Source organism: Lithobates pipiens, unplaced genomic scaffold (assembly GCF_037356315.1).
Source record: "Lithobates pipiens isolate NorthernLeopardFrog02 unplaced genomic scaffold, aLitPip1_a1.2 Scaffold_8, whole genome shotgun sequence".
NCBI classification, from domain to species: Eukaryota; Metazoa; Chordata; class Amphibia; order Anura; family Ranidae; genus Lithobates; species Lithobates pipiens.
The window spans coordinates 423,803,025-423,818,199 of NW_027507903.1; the positions used below are offsets into that span (position 1 = coordinate 423,803,025).

The following is a 15,175-nucleotide window of genomic DNA, read 5'->3' on the forward strand; positions in this document are numbered from 1 at the left end:
ACAACCCGAGAGATCCTATAAACCCATTAGACTTTGATTGACGAAAGATAGACTCACAAGCAATCCCATTAAAATCCTTTCCGAATTTAGCACCCAATTGTCTAAATTATACAAAGCAAAAACTTCTTTCTCTAGTACCCAAGCTGACTCCTTGTTCCAATCTTTACAGCTTCCCCAACTGTCCCCCGCCAATCGTGAGTTAATTGATACTCCGATCACCACTGCAGAGTTACTTTTAGCTATTAAGACCTTGATACCGCACAAGAGGCCTGGTCCCGATGGCCTACTTATTATAAGAAATTTGCAGATACACTAGTTCCCCTCCTCACCAATTCATTTAACTTTTTACTCCAAAAGCACTCCTTTGGCAAGGATACCTTAACAGCCATTATCTCAATGATCCCTAAACCGAATACTGATAATACAATGTGGTCCAACTTCAGGCCAATCTCATTACTAAATGTATAACGATAAGATCTTGGCTAAAGTCTTAGCACTTTACTTGAATCCGCTAATCAGAAGGTTGGTCCACAAAGATCAAGTGGGATTTATCCCCCAGAGACAAGCTAGTGACAACGTCAGGTATATCGTCCTCCTACAGCACATAGCTAGAACCGGGAAAATTCCCATGCACTTACTCTCCTTAGATATACGCAAAGCGGTATCATGGTCTTATCTCCATTATATTCTGCAACGCTGGGGCTTTGGCCCTCACTTTCTTAAATGGATAGATGCCCTGTATACCCAACCTCAAGCCTATGTGAGATATGCTGGTTTCCGATCGGAGTACTTTTCCATCCAGCGGGGAACGAGGTAGGGTTGCCCCCCCCCCCCCCCCTATTATTTGCTTTGGCAATTGAGCCTCTAGCTGCATTGATCAGAGCAGACCCAGGTGAACGAGGACTAGAGATAGCCACGACATCGCACAAGCTGTGCTTGTTTGCAGACAATGCGCTAATGTTCGTCACTACCCCCCATATCACCCTACCCAACCTGTGCAAACTGTTGGATAAGTTTGTTAAGATTTCAGGCTTGGAAGTCAACCAAGCGAAATCTGGGGCCCTCAATGTATCCCTGCCAATGGATGAACTAAACCGGCTACGAGATAATTTTCCCTTTTTATGGTCCGCAACATCTATGCCCTACCTGGGAGTTAATTTAAGGAGTAACCCAACACTGCTATTCCAATTTAACTATTTCCCTTTGCTAAGAAAACTTACAAATATCTTGGCATCCTGGCAACCGCTCCATGTCTCATGGTTGGAGTGGATCGCAGCAGTTAAAATGTCAATGCTGCCCAAATTGCTCTAATCTATACCGGGTCCTCCCGATTGCGATCCCTCCATACTTCCATCGTCTTGTACAAAGTAAGGCACATAAGTATATATGGGGTTCTACGAGACCCATAATCTCTAAGACCACACTCTATCGCTACAAGACACAGGGCGGTCTGGGGGTACCTAATTCTCGCTACTATTACCGTGCGGCTCAGCTGGCCCAAGTCGCTCTATACCATGCGAGAACACAAATACTGCTATGGGTCAGTCTAGAAGCCGTAGATATCCACCCCATCACCATATCCAATCTCCTGTGGCTGCCCCCCTTGGTGAGAGGCAAAATTACAAACCCTGTTACTCAACACTCCCTCAAAATTTGGGACGCGATTCAAAAATATTTCACGCTTAAATCCCTGCATACCCCCCTACTCTCCTTCTTGGGTCACCCACGCTTTTACCCAGCCTTTTCTGAACCAGGCCTGTTCGCTGCTTGGACTCAGGCAGGCCTTGATCGAGGATGGATCACCCAAATCTTTCCCAGACCTACAAGCCCAAACTCGAATCCCACATAAGGAATGCTTCCGCTACCTCCAAATATCCCACTTCATACAAATATTACCTAAACCCAACGCAAACCAAGATTATATGTCAGTATTCGAAAGAATATGTGACTCGGGTTCACACACTCCCGGTATCATCTCTCAATTGTATGCCCACTTTGTCTCCCCTCCCGCCTCCCTACCACCCTATGCAACAAAGTGGTCCACTGACCTTGGCCTAGATCTTGATGCTGACATTTGGGCAGAGATCTGGATCAACACTAAAAATGCCACCCAGAATGTTATTGCCTCTGAGGCTAATTTCAAAGTTCTCATGCGGTGGTACCTGGTCCCGACCAGGATAGCTAAGTTTGTCCTAGGCTACCCTGCGACTTGTTTCAGGGGCTGTGCGGAAGCAGGCACCCACACACATATTTGGTGGATGTGCCCAGTAGTCCAGCACTTCTTTGCATTAGTGTTTCAGATGACTTCGACATTGCGGCAGGACACGTTGAAACCCGATCCTTCTCTAGCGTTGCTCAAATTAGCACCCCGAAGCTGCACCCGTAATCAGCTATGCCTCTTCCTCCAACTTACTACGGCAGCTAAGCAAACAATAGCTAGAGCCTGGAAGACACCGACACTCCCCATACCCGAAGGTAAAAATAGGGTTACCCAAGCCATGATACATAGCAAAATTGAGGCAACAATTCTGGACTGCCTGCCTCGACAAAGCAAGATTTGGCAGCCATGGGTTAAGCATTTCCTACCTCCCAACCTAGACCCCATTCTTTTGGAGCCATGAGCGCGCCCCTCCCAACAGACCCTCCTTGGAGCATACTGTCCTGGGCCCGTGCGGGCCTGCCGACCTTCTTCCCCTTCCCACACTTTATTCCTCTCTACATGCCTTTCCTCTCTCTTCTCAACCCCTAGTCTTTCCCTCCTCTCTACTCTATCTTTTTACGTTCAAAACTACTACTTACGCAGTACCTGTACTACCATGTTGGCCTGAGTTCTCAATCTTGAGAGCAACATAGGTTGCTAGCCCTCAAGAAAAATTCCCGCCAAAAACCATCAAATAGGAAGATAGTCCCTCATTGATTACATCATAAAGCAGTGACAAAAAAAATCTAGCCATTGCCGTGAATAGCATCAAAAAACGCCATGACACCATCAAAAGGACACCAAAACCGTAAATCTGCCACAAAAACGGAAGTCCTACGAGGTATAGAAAAAAAAAAAACAGAAGTGCTACATAGAAAAAAGAAAAACTGAAGTCTTGCAGAATAAAGAAAAAGGAGAGAAAAATAAATAAATAAATAAATATTTATATATATATATATATATATTTTTTTTTATTCACCATCTGTATTAGATTATTCCTCCTATATAAAAAAATGCTAATTGTGTGCAATGCGTGATACTATCTGAGGTGGTATATCGTGTCGATCGTGCTAACATGCCCCAGTGTCGTATAATACAAAAATACATAACCAAAAAGAAATATATAACAGAGCATAAAGTTAATGTTTGTTGTCAGGTATATAGAGTATATTACACATGAATATTCATGAATGCAAATTGCATAGCTATATTGATTTGCTAAGTACAGTTATTAGCTTGTAAAGAAAATAATAAAAATCTGGAAAAGAGAAGAAAAAAAAATCTTAATATCGTGATGGAGTTAATACGTTTCACATCAATCTTCCACAAAGGCTAGTTTTATAGGAAGGGCCTGAAACTCAGACTGCCATTAAGGCCAGGATAGGATGTCACCTTTAAATTATAAATCCATTGAGTTTCCCTTTGTAATACCTTTTGATCGAAATTTCCCCCTCTTGGATCCTCATAAATACGCTCAAGAGTATGAATTTTAAAAGTTTGCGGGTCGTATTTATGTTGAAATGCCACATGGTAACCAATTGAGTATGCCAATTGTGGCATAGTTAACATGATCCTTTACTCTTTTCCAGAGGGGTCTAAACGTTTTGCCAATGTAGAAGGCTCCGAATCGGCAAACAATAATATATATGACCCCTTTAGTTAGGCCTGAAACAAAATGTCGCAAAACGTGAATCTGTCCATTCGGGAGGACAAAGGAAGGTCCTTCCACAAGTAAACGACAGTAGTCACATTCGCCACAGTGAAAGAGACCACGTTGCTCATATTGTTTAATTTGTGATTTTCAATATTGACTTTGCACAAGTTGATCCCTGATTGATCCAGCACGCCTATATGTGATTTCCGGTCTAGGTCCTAAATATTTAGAAAGAGTAGGATGAGCTAGTAGAATAGGCCAATGACTTTGAATAATGGACCGTATGGTCCCATGTTGATCAGAATAAGTGGTGATAAGTTGCACCACATCGAGTTCCTTTTTGGTGGTGTCAGAGAACAAGGCCACTGTTAGGTTGCTCGTCTTCTGTAAGTAACCCCTGGTAGCCTAGGCTAGGATTGAAGAGCGGAGGTCCCTTTCACCGGTGGACAAAACATTACACATACACGCTATTGTACGTGAATAATGAATGTGCCTATTGAAGCACACACAACAATTTTATTTAGTTTGAACAGAAGGACAGCCCTGTGGTTTAACCAATCAGGTAATTCATACATACATCGACATTTTTCTTAAACTCATGACATTATCTAAGTCAAAGGTGAAATACAGTCTTCTGATAGTTATTTCGTCATTTCAACATCTGCTGACTGACCATATTCTTGCGTAACCAGTCCTATCTTAGCTTTGTACCTCTTACCGCAGACAGATGCATCCTAATATGTCAACATCTTGCATCTTAATTCTGAACTTAGTGAAATGCACGCCTAAGCATATTATCTTAGACCTTTAACCTAGTACCGTATATCTTTTGGCAACCTTAATAAGTATTCCCTTATAATCCTTCCTTTGATCATTCTGTGATTTACATAATGATCATTCCTTTTCTAATTTAATAGCACAGGCTTCATACTCCGAACCCTTGTGCTCTTGGTTTCTATACCATACCGTTGGATCCTTAACAATGGAAGTGAGTTTCAGATCCTTCGGAGCGACCGTGTTTCCCTTTTTACATAAACATTTGATTATCTTATAACAGGCATATAAAAATAGAATGAAGAGAATCACAGTGACAATTGTCATGGCAGCATTTCGGAGCCAAGATATTAATCCCCCAAAACTAAAACTGCTCGAGAAGGGATCCCAGTTTTTTCCTATGTTCCTTGCCTCTTTCTGTAGTTTATTTACCTCTTCCCTGTGTTGGGCAATAACGTCATAGTAGTCTGGGACTTCGATGCTGGTATTATGAATCCAGGTACAGCACTCATAATCCTCAGTAGTCTCACAGAGGCCAGTAAGGGCTGCACTCATACTTTCTATAGCCAACTCATGTAGTTCTAGTTGCTTCCTAATTGCCCTAGTTTCTAGATTTAGTTTGGTTATGTCATCAGAATTTTCCTCCAGAATCTCATCAATTATGCCAGTGTAATTATTTAATCTTTTCATTAGGTCAATTCCCCACCCTGTCCAGGAAGGGAACCATGCCCAGGCCATATCTTTTCCTAAAAACAATTCTCGTTTATTACGGTGTCTAAGGGGATATCTAGGATGCATGCTGGCTTCAAGGAGGTGACTTCCCTTGTTATCCCCTAATACCCCCATGATAGGAACCAGGGCTGCAAGGTAACACCACCCCTGGGGTTTGGTTGGGATCCAGGGGTGACAGAGTTTGCCGCAGCATATATATATGGTATTTCCTAGAGCTAGGGGTCGTTTATGGAACACGTTCCTAAGAGTATCAGAAAGGCCAGAGAGCACCAGAATTGACATTAATTGGTGTATTGTAGTCTTGGTACTGGAGCTAAGAAAGTCTAAAAAGGTGGCATTTAGGGTGGGATCTGAAGTATGGAAGAAAGAAGGACTGTTAAATGATGTCATTGAAATGTTAAGTTTTGCTTGTTTGCAAACCTCGGCTCCATCTGTGGTGTTTCCCAGTCGGAAACACCAGTCTGGGAAGTGGCTTCTACCTATAATTTGGAAAGTGAGGGTTTTATTTGGACGGGTCCTAGTAACATTCGTTAGGACGATAGGGGGTGTTCCATTAAGGAGGGGGGTAAAATTCAAGGGGACTGCCATGAGAGGGATTCTAGCTGTACTGGGATGTAGCTTGCTGCAAATCCAGCATTTCTCAAAACCAGATTTTTGAGCATAGCTATATTTGAATTTTAGTAGTAACATCTTGTTAGTCAGTCCCTTAGGTGACTCATTAACGGGTACAATACTTCTACTATGTCTTTGGCCGGGGGTATTATTCATCTTAGGTGGTCCACATATCCCTTTTAATAAACCTAAATCTTCTGGATGATATATACAGTTGGCTATAAACCATGTGGGCAGGAATACAAATAGTACCAGACTACCCCAAAGGCATACAGCCTTCCCTGACACTGATGGAGAAAGCATCTTTGTTTTTTAAAGTTCTGATTATTTGTTATCTAAGAGTTCTGTTCTTCTTCTTCGTTTCTCATCCCGGCAGTTGTTGGCTCTGTTTTGTCCTTTTGAGGGGGTGTGGGATCTTCCAGGGAAATTTGTTCTATGCCTCTCTGAACTTCTTGTAGATCTTGTTCTTGGGAGTTGCTGCTCTCTGTCACTGCCAGGGGCTCTGGAGTCGAGGGAAGCTGGGGACACTTTTTAAGACGGCTGGCGTGGATCCAGGTGTTTCCTAGGTCTGTTAACACTGCGGTCCTGGATACCTTTTCCACCTTCCATGGTCCTGAGAAAGCCGGTCCGATACTCTTTCTTTGTGCTAATTGTTTGATCAGCACTTTATCCCCAGGGATGAAGGGATGCGTTGGTTCTGTGGGAAGAGGGAAAAAAGGTGACAGAAACTTGTTCGTTTATTTCGTGGAGCATACTTACCAGATTTTTCACGTACATTTCCTGTTGGGAATAAATGTCAATATCAGTGTCTTGGTCTAATGGGGGTAATTCTATGTTTGCGGGGATTCCCATGAGGACCTCAAAGGGTGATAGTTTTGTTCTTGCATGTGGATCTTCCCCTCTTTTGACCAAAGACCTTCAGGGTCTTTGGTCAATCCTTCCTTTGTCCAAAAATGGACATCATCTTCTGTGGCCATTGATTGCATCTGTGCTATGACAGTTTTAAAGTTAGGTGCTGCGAAGTGTTCCTTGAAAAACATTGTTGTGGGGGCAGGTGGGTTAGGGGAAAAGGCAGCAGCTCTTTTAGCTTCTCTGTCAGCAAGAGCATTCCCTTTTGAAACACGACTGCTGTCAGAGGAGTGTGCCTTTACTTTAATTATGGCTACCTTTTTTGGAAGAAGAATGGCTTGGAGGAGAGCACTAATCTGTGTGGAGTTGGCAATTATTTTGTTGTCTGCTGTTTTAAAACCTCTATTGGCCCATATCACACCAAAATCATGCACCACTCCAAAAGCATATCTACTGTCTGTGTAGACGTTCACCTCTTTACCGGTGAATAGAATGCAGGCCCTAGTGAGGGCTTCTAACTCTGCTACCTGGGCTGAAGAAGGAGGTAATGATTTTGCCTCCAGTACGATGTCTGGTAGTTGAACAACTGCATAACCGGTTAAAAAGGTGGAGTCAGAGGGACGTGAGCAGCTACCGTCAACGAAAACATCCTCTGCACCTGAGATAGGGGTGTCAGTGAGATCCGGTCTGGGACTGGTAATAGCAGCAACCTTTTCCGAACAGTCATGTATAATGTCTGGGTCATGTGGTAAACGCAACATGGAATGCAAAAGGCGCACAGCGGGGTTGCTGGCAGGCACATATTTGAGTGTGAGGTTATCAGTGTTCATCAGTGTTATCTCATAACCACTAAGTCTTTGCGAGGTCATATGTTGGGTATTCATGTTCTGAATAAGATGCGTGACTGAATGAGTGGTATAGAGAGTCAATGGGTGACCTAGCACTAATTTGTTTGCATCTTGTACAGCCATTGCACAGGCAGCAAGATTTTGGAGACAGAATGGCATTCCCTGTACTTGGATGGGGAGTTTTTTTTTTTGATAGATATGAGACAGGGCGATACCCTGATCCATGTTGTTGTGTTAGCACGGCGGCAAAAGAGCTTCCTGAAACTACACAGTACAGCTGAAAAGCTTTACCATAGTCTACCAATCCCAGGGCGGGAGCATTTGACAGACTGTTTAATAGAGCTTGAAAAGCTTGTAGTCTGTCTTCAGTCCAATCTATTAATTTAGGGGCTGTCGAGCCAGTAGCCTCTCTTAGGATACTATCATAATGAGAACAGTCAGGGATCCATTGGCGGCAATATACAATTGCACCCAAAAATGAGAGTAGGGCGGCCTTGTCTTTTGGGGGACTGAGAGCTCGAAGGGCTGCGGCACGTTTGGGGGACACTAGCCTTGTCCCTTCCTTTAGAATGCACCCTAGGTATTCTACCTGTGGCTGGCACCATTGTATTTTCTTCCTTGAGGCTAGATGCCCGGCGTGAGCTAGGTGTTGTAACAGTGATGTTGAATCGACCGCACAATCTTCAGCAGTTTGACTGCACAGGAGCAAGTCGTCCACATACTCTATCAGTACCGACCCTCGCTCAGATGTCCAAGACTTGACAGTCTCGTTGAGTACCATAGAGAAGGCGGCTGGACTGTCTACATACCCTTGCCAGGTTAGTTGGCCCCCGGCCCAGGAGAAAGCAAACATAGGTTTGGCTTCCTCTGCAATGGGAATGCTAAAGAAAGCATTCGCTAAATCAATTACTGTGTAGCATAGAGAGTCTGCCGGTATGCATGAGAAAATAAAAGTGATGTCTGAGACTAGGGGTGGGAGGGGAATCACTTGTTTGTTTACTGCTCTGAGGTCTTGGACGAGTCTCCACTCGCCACTGGCCTTCTTTACAGGGTAAATGGGTGTGTTCCAGGGACTGATGATTGGTCTCAGGATACCTTTTGATATGTAATCATTAATTTGAGGGGAGATGCCTTTGACTTTCTCTGGGGGTAGGGGATACTGTTTTTGATATTGTATCCCTGCATCTGATCGCATTTGGGGTGCATATGGTGTGCAATTAATAAAGCCCACACTACCTTTGTTTTCTGCCCAAATTGTGTGATGGTCAAGGGAGGAAGGTATCATTAGAAAGAAACTCCTGTGTGCATGTCTTTTTGGGAACCCTCTGTGTGCATGTCGCTTAGGGCCATGTAAGTCACATAATGGTGAACTAGCGGTAAGGGAACCTTCTCTATTAAACTTAATGGTAATACACAGTTGTGCCAAGAGGTCCCGTCCCATAAGGGGCACAGGGCATGAGGACAAGACGGCAAAAGTTTGGGTACATAATTTCTGTCCTTCTGGAGTGGCTACAGTCAGTGGTGGAGTGATGGGATGGGTGACAGGTGTCCCATTAATACCAACAGAGTTTCCCTCGGTGCATTATTTGTGGCTGTGTAGGATATTGGGGTAGTGGTTGACGAGGGTTCTGGTATGGCAGATAACGGGGATACTGTGGGCGGGTCTGGGGGTTAAATCCCCTGCCTCTGCCTCTTGCTCTAATCTGTCCAGTCCTATAAGGGCACTGGGATTTCCAATGTCCTTGCTGTCCACAATTGCCTATATTTTCCAAGGCATTTGTTCCATGCACAGAAACAATCCTTCATGTATTGTGGGTCAGCCCCTTTGCAGGGAGGATAAGAATGCTTATGTACCTGACAAATTTTACTGACTTCTTGCCAGTCTTCCTCTGAACAAGGACCTTGGGGTCCTGGGTCATGGATTCCCAATTGGTGACACCTTTCCTGGACTTGTGTCCAAAATGGTTCTACCTGGGGGCCAGGGATCATATTACTAACAAATTCATAGGGTGATGGGGTGGCCATGGCTTGGGTTGCTGCAGAATTCCCCATCTAGTAGTCTGGGCAGTGTGTGTCTAGTGGCAGGACACAGGTGATAACACCCGGTTTGTCCAACAATCCGGTCTCTGGTCTGGGAGTAGGATCCCTGATCTTTTTTGGGGCAGATGGACTTATATAAAACTATGAAGATTCACCCTTAATATACGATAAAGGGTAAATTTTTCCTGGTGGCGGGATATACCCCTCTTACACCAAGTCTGCAAGAGAACCCCCCTGGTCTGGTGGTCAGTAAAATCCACTTGTCATCTATTCTTAGGAAGAGTAGACCTAACGTGCAATGGGGGCAGGCGGATGCTATGTCACTACAAGAGGGCTCCTCATATTCTGCACTCATTTAAACAACAACAATTATTTTCCTTATACTCTATATTAAAACTTATACTCTATATACTTACACACGTACCTAGAGAGAAACAGACATATTCTTAATATACTTTAAGACATGACATAACCGTATTGCAATACATTTATCAATTTATAGTGCACTTTTTTTTTTTTTTTTTTATTCAAATGGGCGTCCACTCCACCAATCCCTTTGTCACGGGCGTAATCTACTACTTCCCGTGTTAAAAATACTATCACCAATAGTTTTAAGTCAGACCAACCTAGTCGGACTCCCCTAAACCTATAAATTCCTTGCGAGCCCTTTTAACCTCCCGAGGGACCAGCCTAGTCCATCGCGAAGGCACAGTTACTTCTTTTAATTTTAAACTAAGTTCGTAGCGGCCGCCCGGACAGAGTAAGTGTTTACACCATTCACCAATCAGGTAAAAAAGAGTAAAGTGACTTACCTGTCGCAAGACGAGACGAACCCCACTTCTGGTACCAAAACTGTTAGGTTGCTCGTCTTCTGTAAGTAACCCCTGGTAGCCTAGGCTAGGATTGAAGAGCGGAGGTCCCTTTCACCGGTGGACAAAACATTACACATACACGCTATTGTACGTGAATAATGAATGTGCCTATTGAAGCACACACAACAATTTTATTTAGTTTGAACAGAAGGACAGCCCTGTGGTTTAACCAATCAGGTAATTCATACATACATCGACATTTTTCTTAAACTCATGACATTATCTAAGTCAAAGGTGAAATACAGTCTTCTGATAGTTATTTCGTCATTTCAACATCTGCTGACTGACCATATTCTTGCGTAACCAGTCCTATCTTAGCTTTGTACCTCTTACCGCAGACAGATGCATCCTAATATGTCAACATCTTGCATCTTAATTCTGAACTTAGTGAAATGCACGCCTAAGCATATTATCTTAGACCTTTAACCTAGTACCGTATATCTTTTGGCAACCTTAATAAGTATTCCCTTATAGCCACATGTCTAGATTGATTCCAAGCCTTATTATAGGCTTTTTTAAGACAGTTCTTACTGTACCCCCTGGCCAACAAACGTCCATAGAGCAAATCAGCTTCAAGTTTGAAGCTGGGGTCATTTGAACAGTTTCTTCTAAGACATAAATATTGGCCAAAGGGAATACTGTGAATCAGAGCACTGGGATGTGCACCAGATGCATGCAGTATCGTACTCCCCGCAGTGAGTTTCCAATACAGCGTAGTGTTGACAGTGCCATAATTTTCAATACTAATGGTAATATCAAGATATGCAATCTTCTTCTCGTCAGACACCATGGTGAACTTGAGATTGTAATTGTTCTTACTCAACATCTGCATAAAAAGTTGCAGCATTTATTTGGCTCCACCCCATAGCATCAGAATATCGTCAATATAACAATGCCATTGTATGATGCTGGAGAGGAGATCCATATGTTCTTCATTGTAAAAAAAAAGGTCTCATTCCCACCCCCCCAGGTACAGGTTGGTGTAAGAAGAGGCACAGCATGTGCCCATAGCGACCCCTTGTACCTGGAGGATATGAGACAGAAGCTGCAAAATAAAATCATTCATACTTGAAGACGTAGGGCATCTTTCTCCAAAGAATCTGGAAATAGTTTCAATACCTAAATTGTGTGGAATTGATGAGTATAAGGCCTCTATATCAATAGCAACTAGGAGACAGCCTGCAGGTACATTGAGACCACCCAGGTGTTTAAGAAGATCTACTGTATCCCTAATATAGGATGGTAGAGTAGTTACGTGGGGGCGTAGATATTCAGCTACAAGTTTGCTCGCACGTTCTGTTATTGAGCCCAAGCCCGAAACAATAGGGCGTCCCAGTGGTTTTTCAAGTTTTTATGCATTTTTGGGAGCGCATAAAATTTTGGAATCCTTGGGAACCGCACCTGTATACCCTCAAATATCTGGTGATCAAGCCATCAGACAGAGCAGACTGTATGATGTCATTATATTAAATGATTCAATTTAGTGATAATATATTCCGAAATGGGTTTATACCACTCTCTGTTCTTAAGTATATCTCAACACATATTTCTATACTGTAGTTCATCTAGAACCACCATGTTACCCCCCTTGTCGGAGGGCTTGATCACCAGGGAGGAAAGTGTGCTTAGATTATCAAGTGCAGTCTTATGGGCATGACTCAAGTTGTGGCTGCCCAGTTTCTTAGAGACTGAGCGTTCGATATCCCTGATTGTTTGGACAAGGAAAGTCCAGACATTAGAATTTGTATGTAACAATTGAAACTGGGTAGATTTGTTCTTTTTTTTGATAAATTCTTTATTTTTCCATCTTTTCTTTCTATAGATTGCACATTACATTTCGTTATATACCTACAGTTTCTTTAACCGATATATCTTATAACATTTCAATCTATATCTCAATTTCACATCATCCTCCCCCATCCCTCACCCTTCCCTCCCAAAGAAAAAAAAAAAAACCTTCATAATAGTCCACCCCCTTGCCTCTTCCCCCCCCCTCCCCCCCATGAATCGCCAGCTCTACCATATTTCAAATGTTCTACATCATACTTTCTCTATATTTTAGATATGGAGCCCAAATCTTCTGATATTTCTGATCTCTCATTGTCATTGTCAAATTTTCCATTTGTTGGATTTCTGCAATTCTCTGAAACCACTGTGCTCTAGCTGGAGGGCTGCTCTTTTTCCACAGCGCCGGAATACATGCCCTTGCTGCTATCAATAGGTGTCTCAGCAAAGAATTTTTAAATCTTTCTATTGCCATTGGAATATCCAGCAACAAAAAAGTTGCCGGTTTATCTCCCAGGTCAATTCCTGTTATCATTACAATAGTATCAACTACCATCTCCCAGAACACTTTTATTTTTGGACATTCCCAAAAAATATGTAATAATGTTCCCTCCGCTCCCAAACATCTCCAACATGTCTCTGATATCTGGGGATAAATTTGATGTAACACTTTTGGTGTTCTATACCACCTAGTGAGGATCTTATATCCCCCTTCTTGATATCTACTTGCTATCGAGGCCTTTTGATTAAACAGCAACATCTTATCCTTTTGTTCTGGGGAAAACGTAGTCCCTAAGTCTCTTTCCCAAGCCTGCAGAAAGGGCAATTCTTGTGAAGTCTCCTGTTCTATTAACATACTATAAAAATAAGACATCAAATGTCTCAATTCGTCTCCTTTCAAACAGATCTCTTCAAACTTAGTCAATGCCCTTATTTCTACATATATTTTTGATTTAGATCTAATAAAGGCTTCTAATTGCCTCATTCTGAAGAGATCTAACTCTTTCTTTTTCAATATCTTTTTTTGTCATTAACCGATTACCTACCGAGAAATGACAAATTCTGCTCCTGCCTCCGTCTCTTATTGTTTTGAATTTTGGATCCGTTATTCCCGGTAAAAATGCCGGGGTACCCAAAATGGGAAGGAGCGGACTGGGAATTCCTGAAATAGATGTTTTTCTAAATACTCTTTTCGTTATCCGTAATGTCTCCCCTATTGTTGGATGTTTTCTCACTCCTGTTGAGATTTCTGTATCTGGGATCCACACTAATCCTTCCAATGGGATATCTATCGCTGCTTGTTCTGTCTGTATCCACGGTTTTTCGTTTTTAAGCCTGCACCATTCCACTACTCTAACTAAATGTGAGACTTCCTGATATTTTATTGGGTCTGGGAGTCCTAACCCTCCTTTTCCTTTGGGGAGTACTAAGATATCTCAAAGTACTCTTGCTGGTTTCCCAGCCCAGATGAACTTCATAAATCTTGATCTAAGATCCTTAAAAAAGCTTAGAGGGATCTTAATCGGTATGGTTTGTATTATGTATAAAAGTCTTGGCATCACATTCATCTTAATAATATTGGTTCTCCCAAACCACGTAAAGATCTCTTTGTCCCATTTTTGAAGATCACTTTTAATCTGTTTTACCAATGGAATATAGTTAAGTTCAAACAATTCATTTAGATTTTTTGGCATTTTGGTTCCTAAATAACTTATATATGAATTCGTCCATCTAAAATCAAATTGTGTGTATATCGCTTGTAACTGAGACAAATCTATTTCTACCCCCATAGCTTCTGATTTTCCATAATTTATTCTGAAGTTAGATATTTTCCCATATTCGCGTAACTCCATTAGTAAAGATGGGAGAGATGTAATTGGGGACGTTATAAAAAAGATCAAATCATCTGCATAAGCTACCAACTTCTGATCTTCATTTTTTATTTTTACCCCCTTGATGTTCACATTGGCACGTATTTTCCTTAAAAAAGGTTCTGTTGTCAAAATGAATATCAGGGATGAGAGGGGACATCCCTGGCGTGTTCCATTTAAGATGGAAAATGGCTCTGATAATCTATCATTCACTTTCACCCTAGCACTTGGTTTTGAATATAGGTTAAGGATCCATCTTAGCATCCCCTCCCCCAGGCCTATATGCTGTAATACCGCTTTTAAAAATATCCAATCTACCCGATCAAACGCTTTTTCTGCATCCGCAGATACTATCACAGTTGACTTATGCAGTTTTTGTACCAGGAAGATTGTGTTCACCACTCGTTGTGTATTTTCTCTTCCTTCTCTCCCTGGGACAAACCCCACTTGATCTGGGTGTATTAATTCCGGTATCACATTTATCAATCTCATAGCTAATATCTTTGTGAACAGTTTAAGGTCCACATTCAACAACGAAATAGGTCGGTAGCTGGGACACTGAGAGGGATCCTTTCCTTCTTTTGGTATTACTGTTACATGCACGAGTAACGTTTCTGTTGGAATTTGCTTCCCCCCCGTATTGAGTTATAGGCTTTCATAAATCTCGGAGCCAATTTCTCCGCAAACATTCTGTAATATGACAGAGTGAATCCATCTGGCCCTGGTGACTTGCCTAATTTCAATATTTTTTTATGTTTTTACAAATTCCTCTAGAGTGATTGGTACGTCCATTTCTCTGGCCATTTCCTCTGTTATTTTTGGCATTTCTGTCCTTTCAATGTATTCTCTAGCTATTTCTCCCTTTTTTAACTTCTCTGCCAAAGTAGGTTTCTTTTCCAGCTGATATAGCCTCTCATAATATTCTTTAAATACCTGAG

At 42.2% G+C, this 15,175-nt stretch overlaps 1 long non-coding RNA gene across 1 annotated transcript; it reads right to left on the reverse strand.

Moving 5' to 3' along the window:
- Positions 1-4,324: 4,324 nt before the first annotated feature.
- On the reverse strand, positions 4,325-11,049 carry LOC143964488 (uncharacterized). Its single transcript, XR_013271149.1, has 2 exons — positions 10,522-11,049; positions 4,325-6,669 (listed from the first exon to the last, which is right to left on the reverse strand). It is a non-coding gene; the product is annotated as an uncharacterized LOC143964488 (long non-coding RNA).
- Between the last annotated feature and the right edge of the window lie 4,126 nt (positions 11,050-15,175).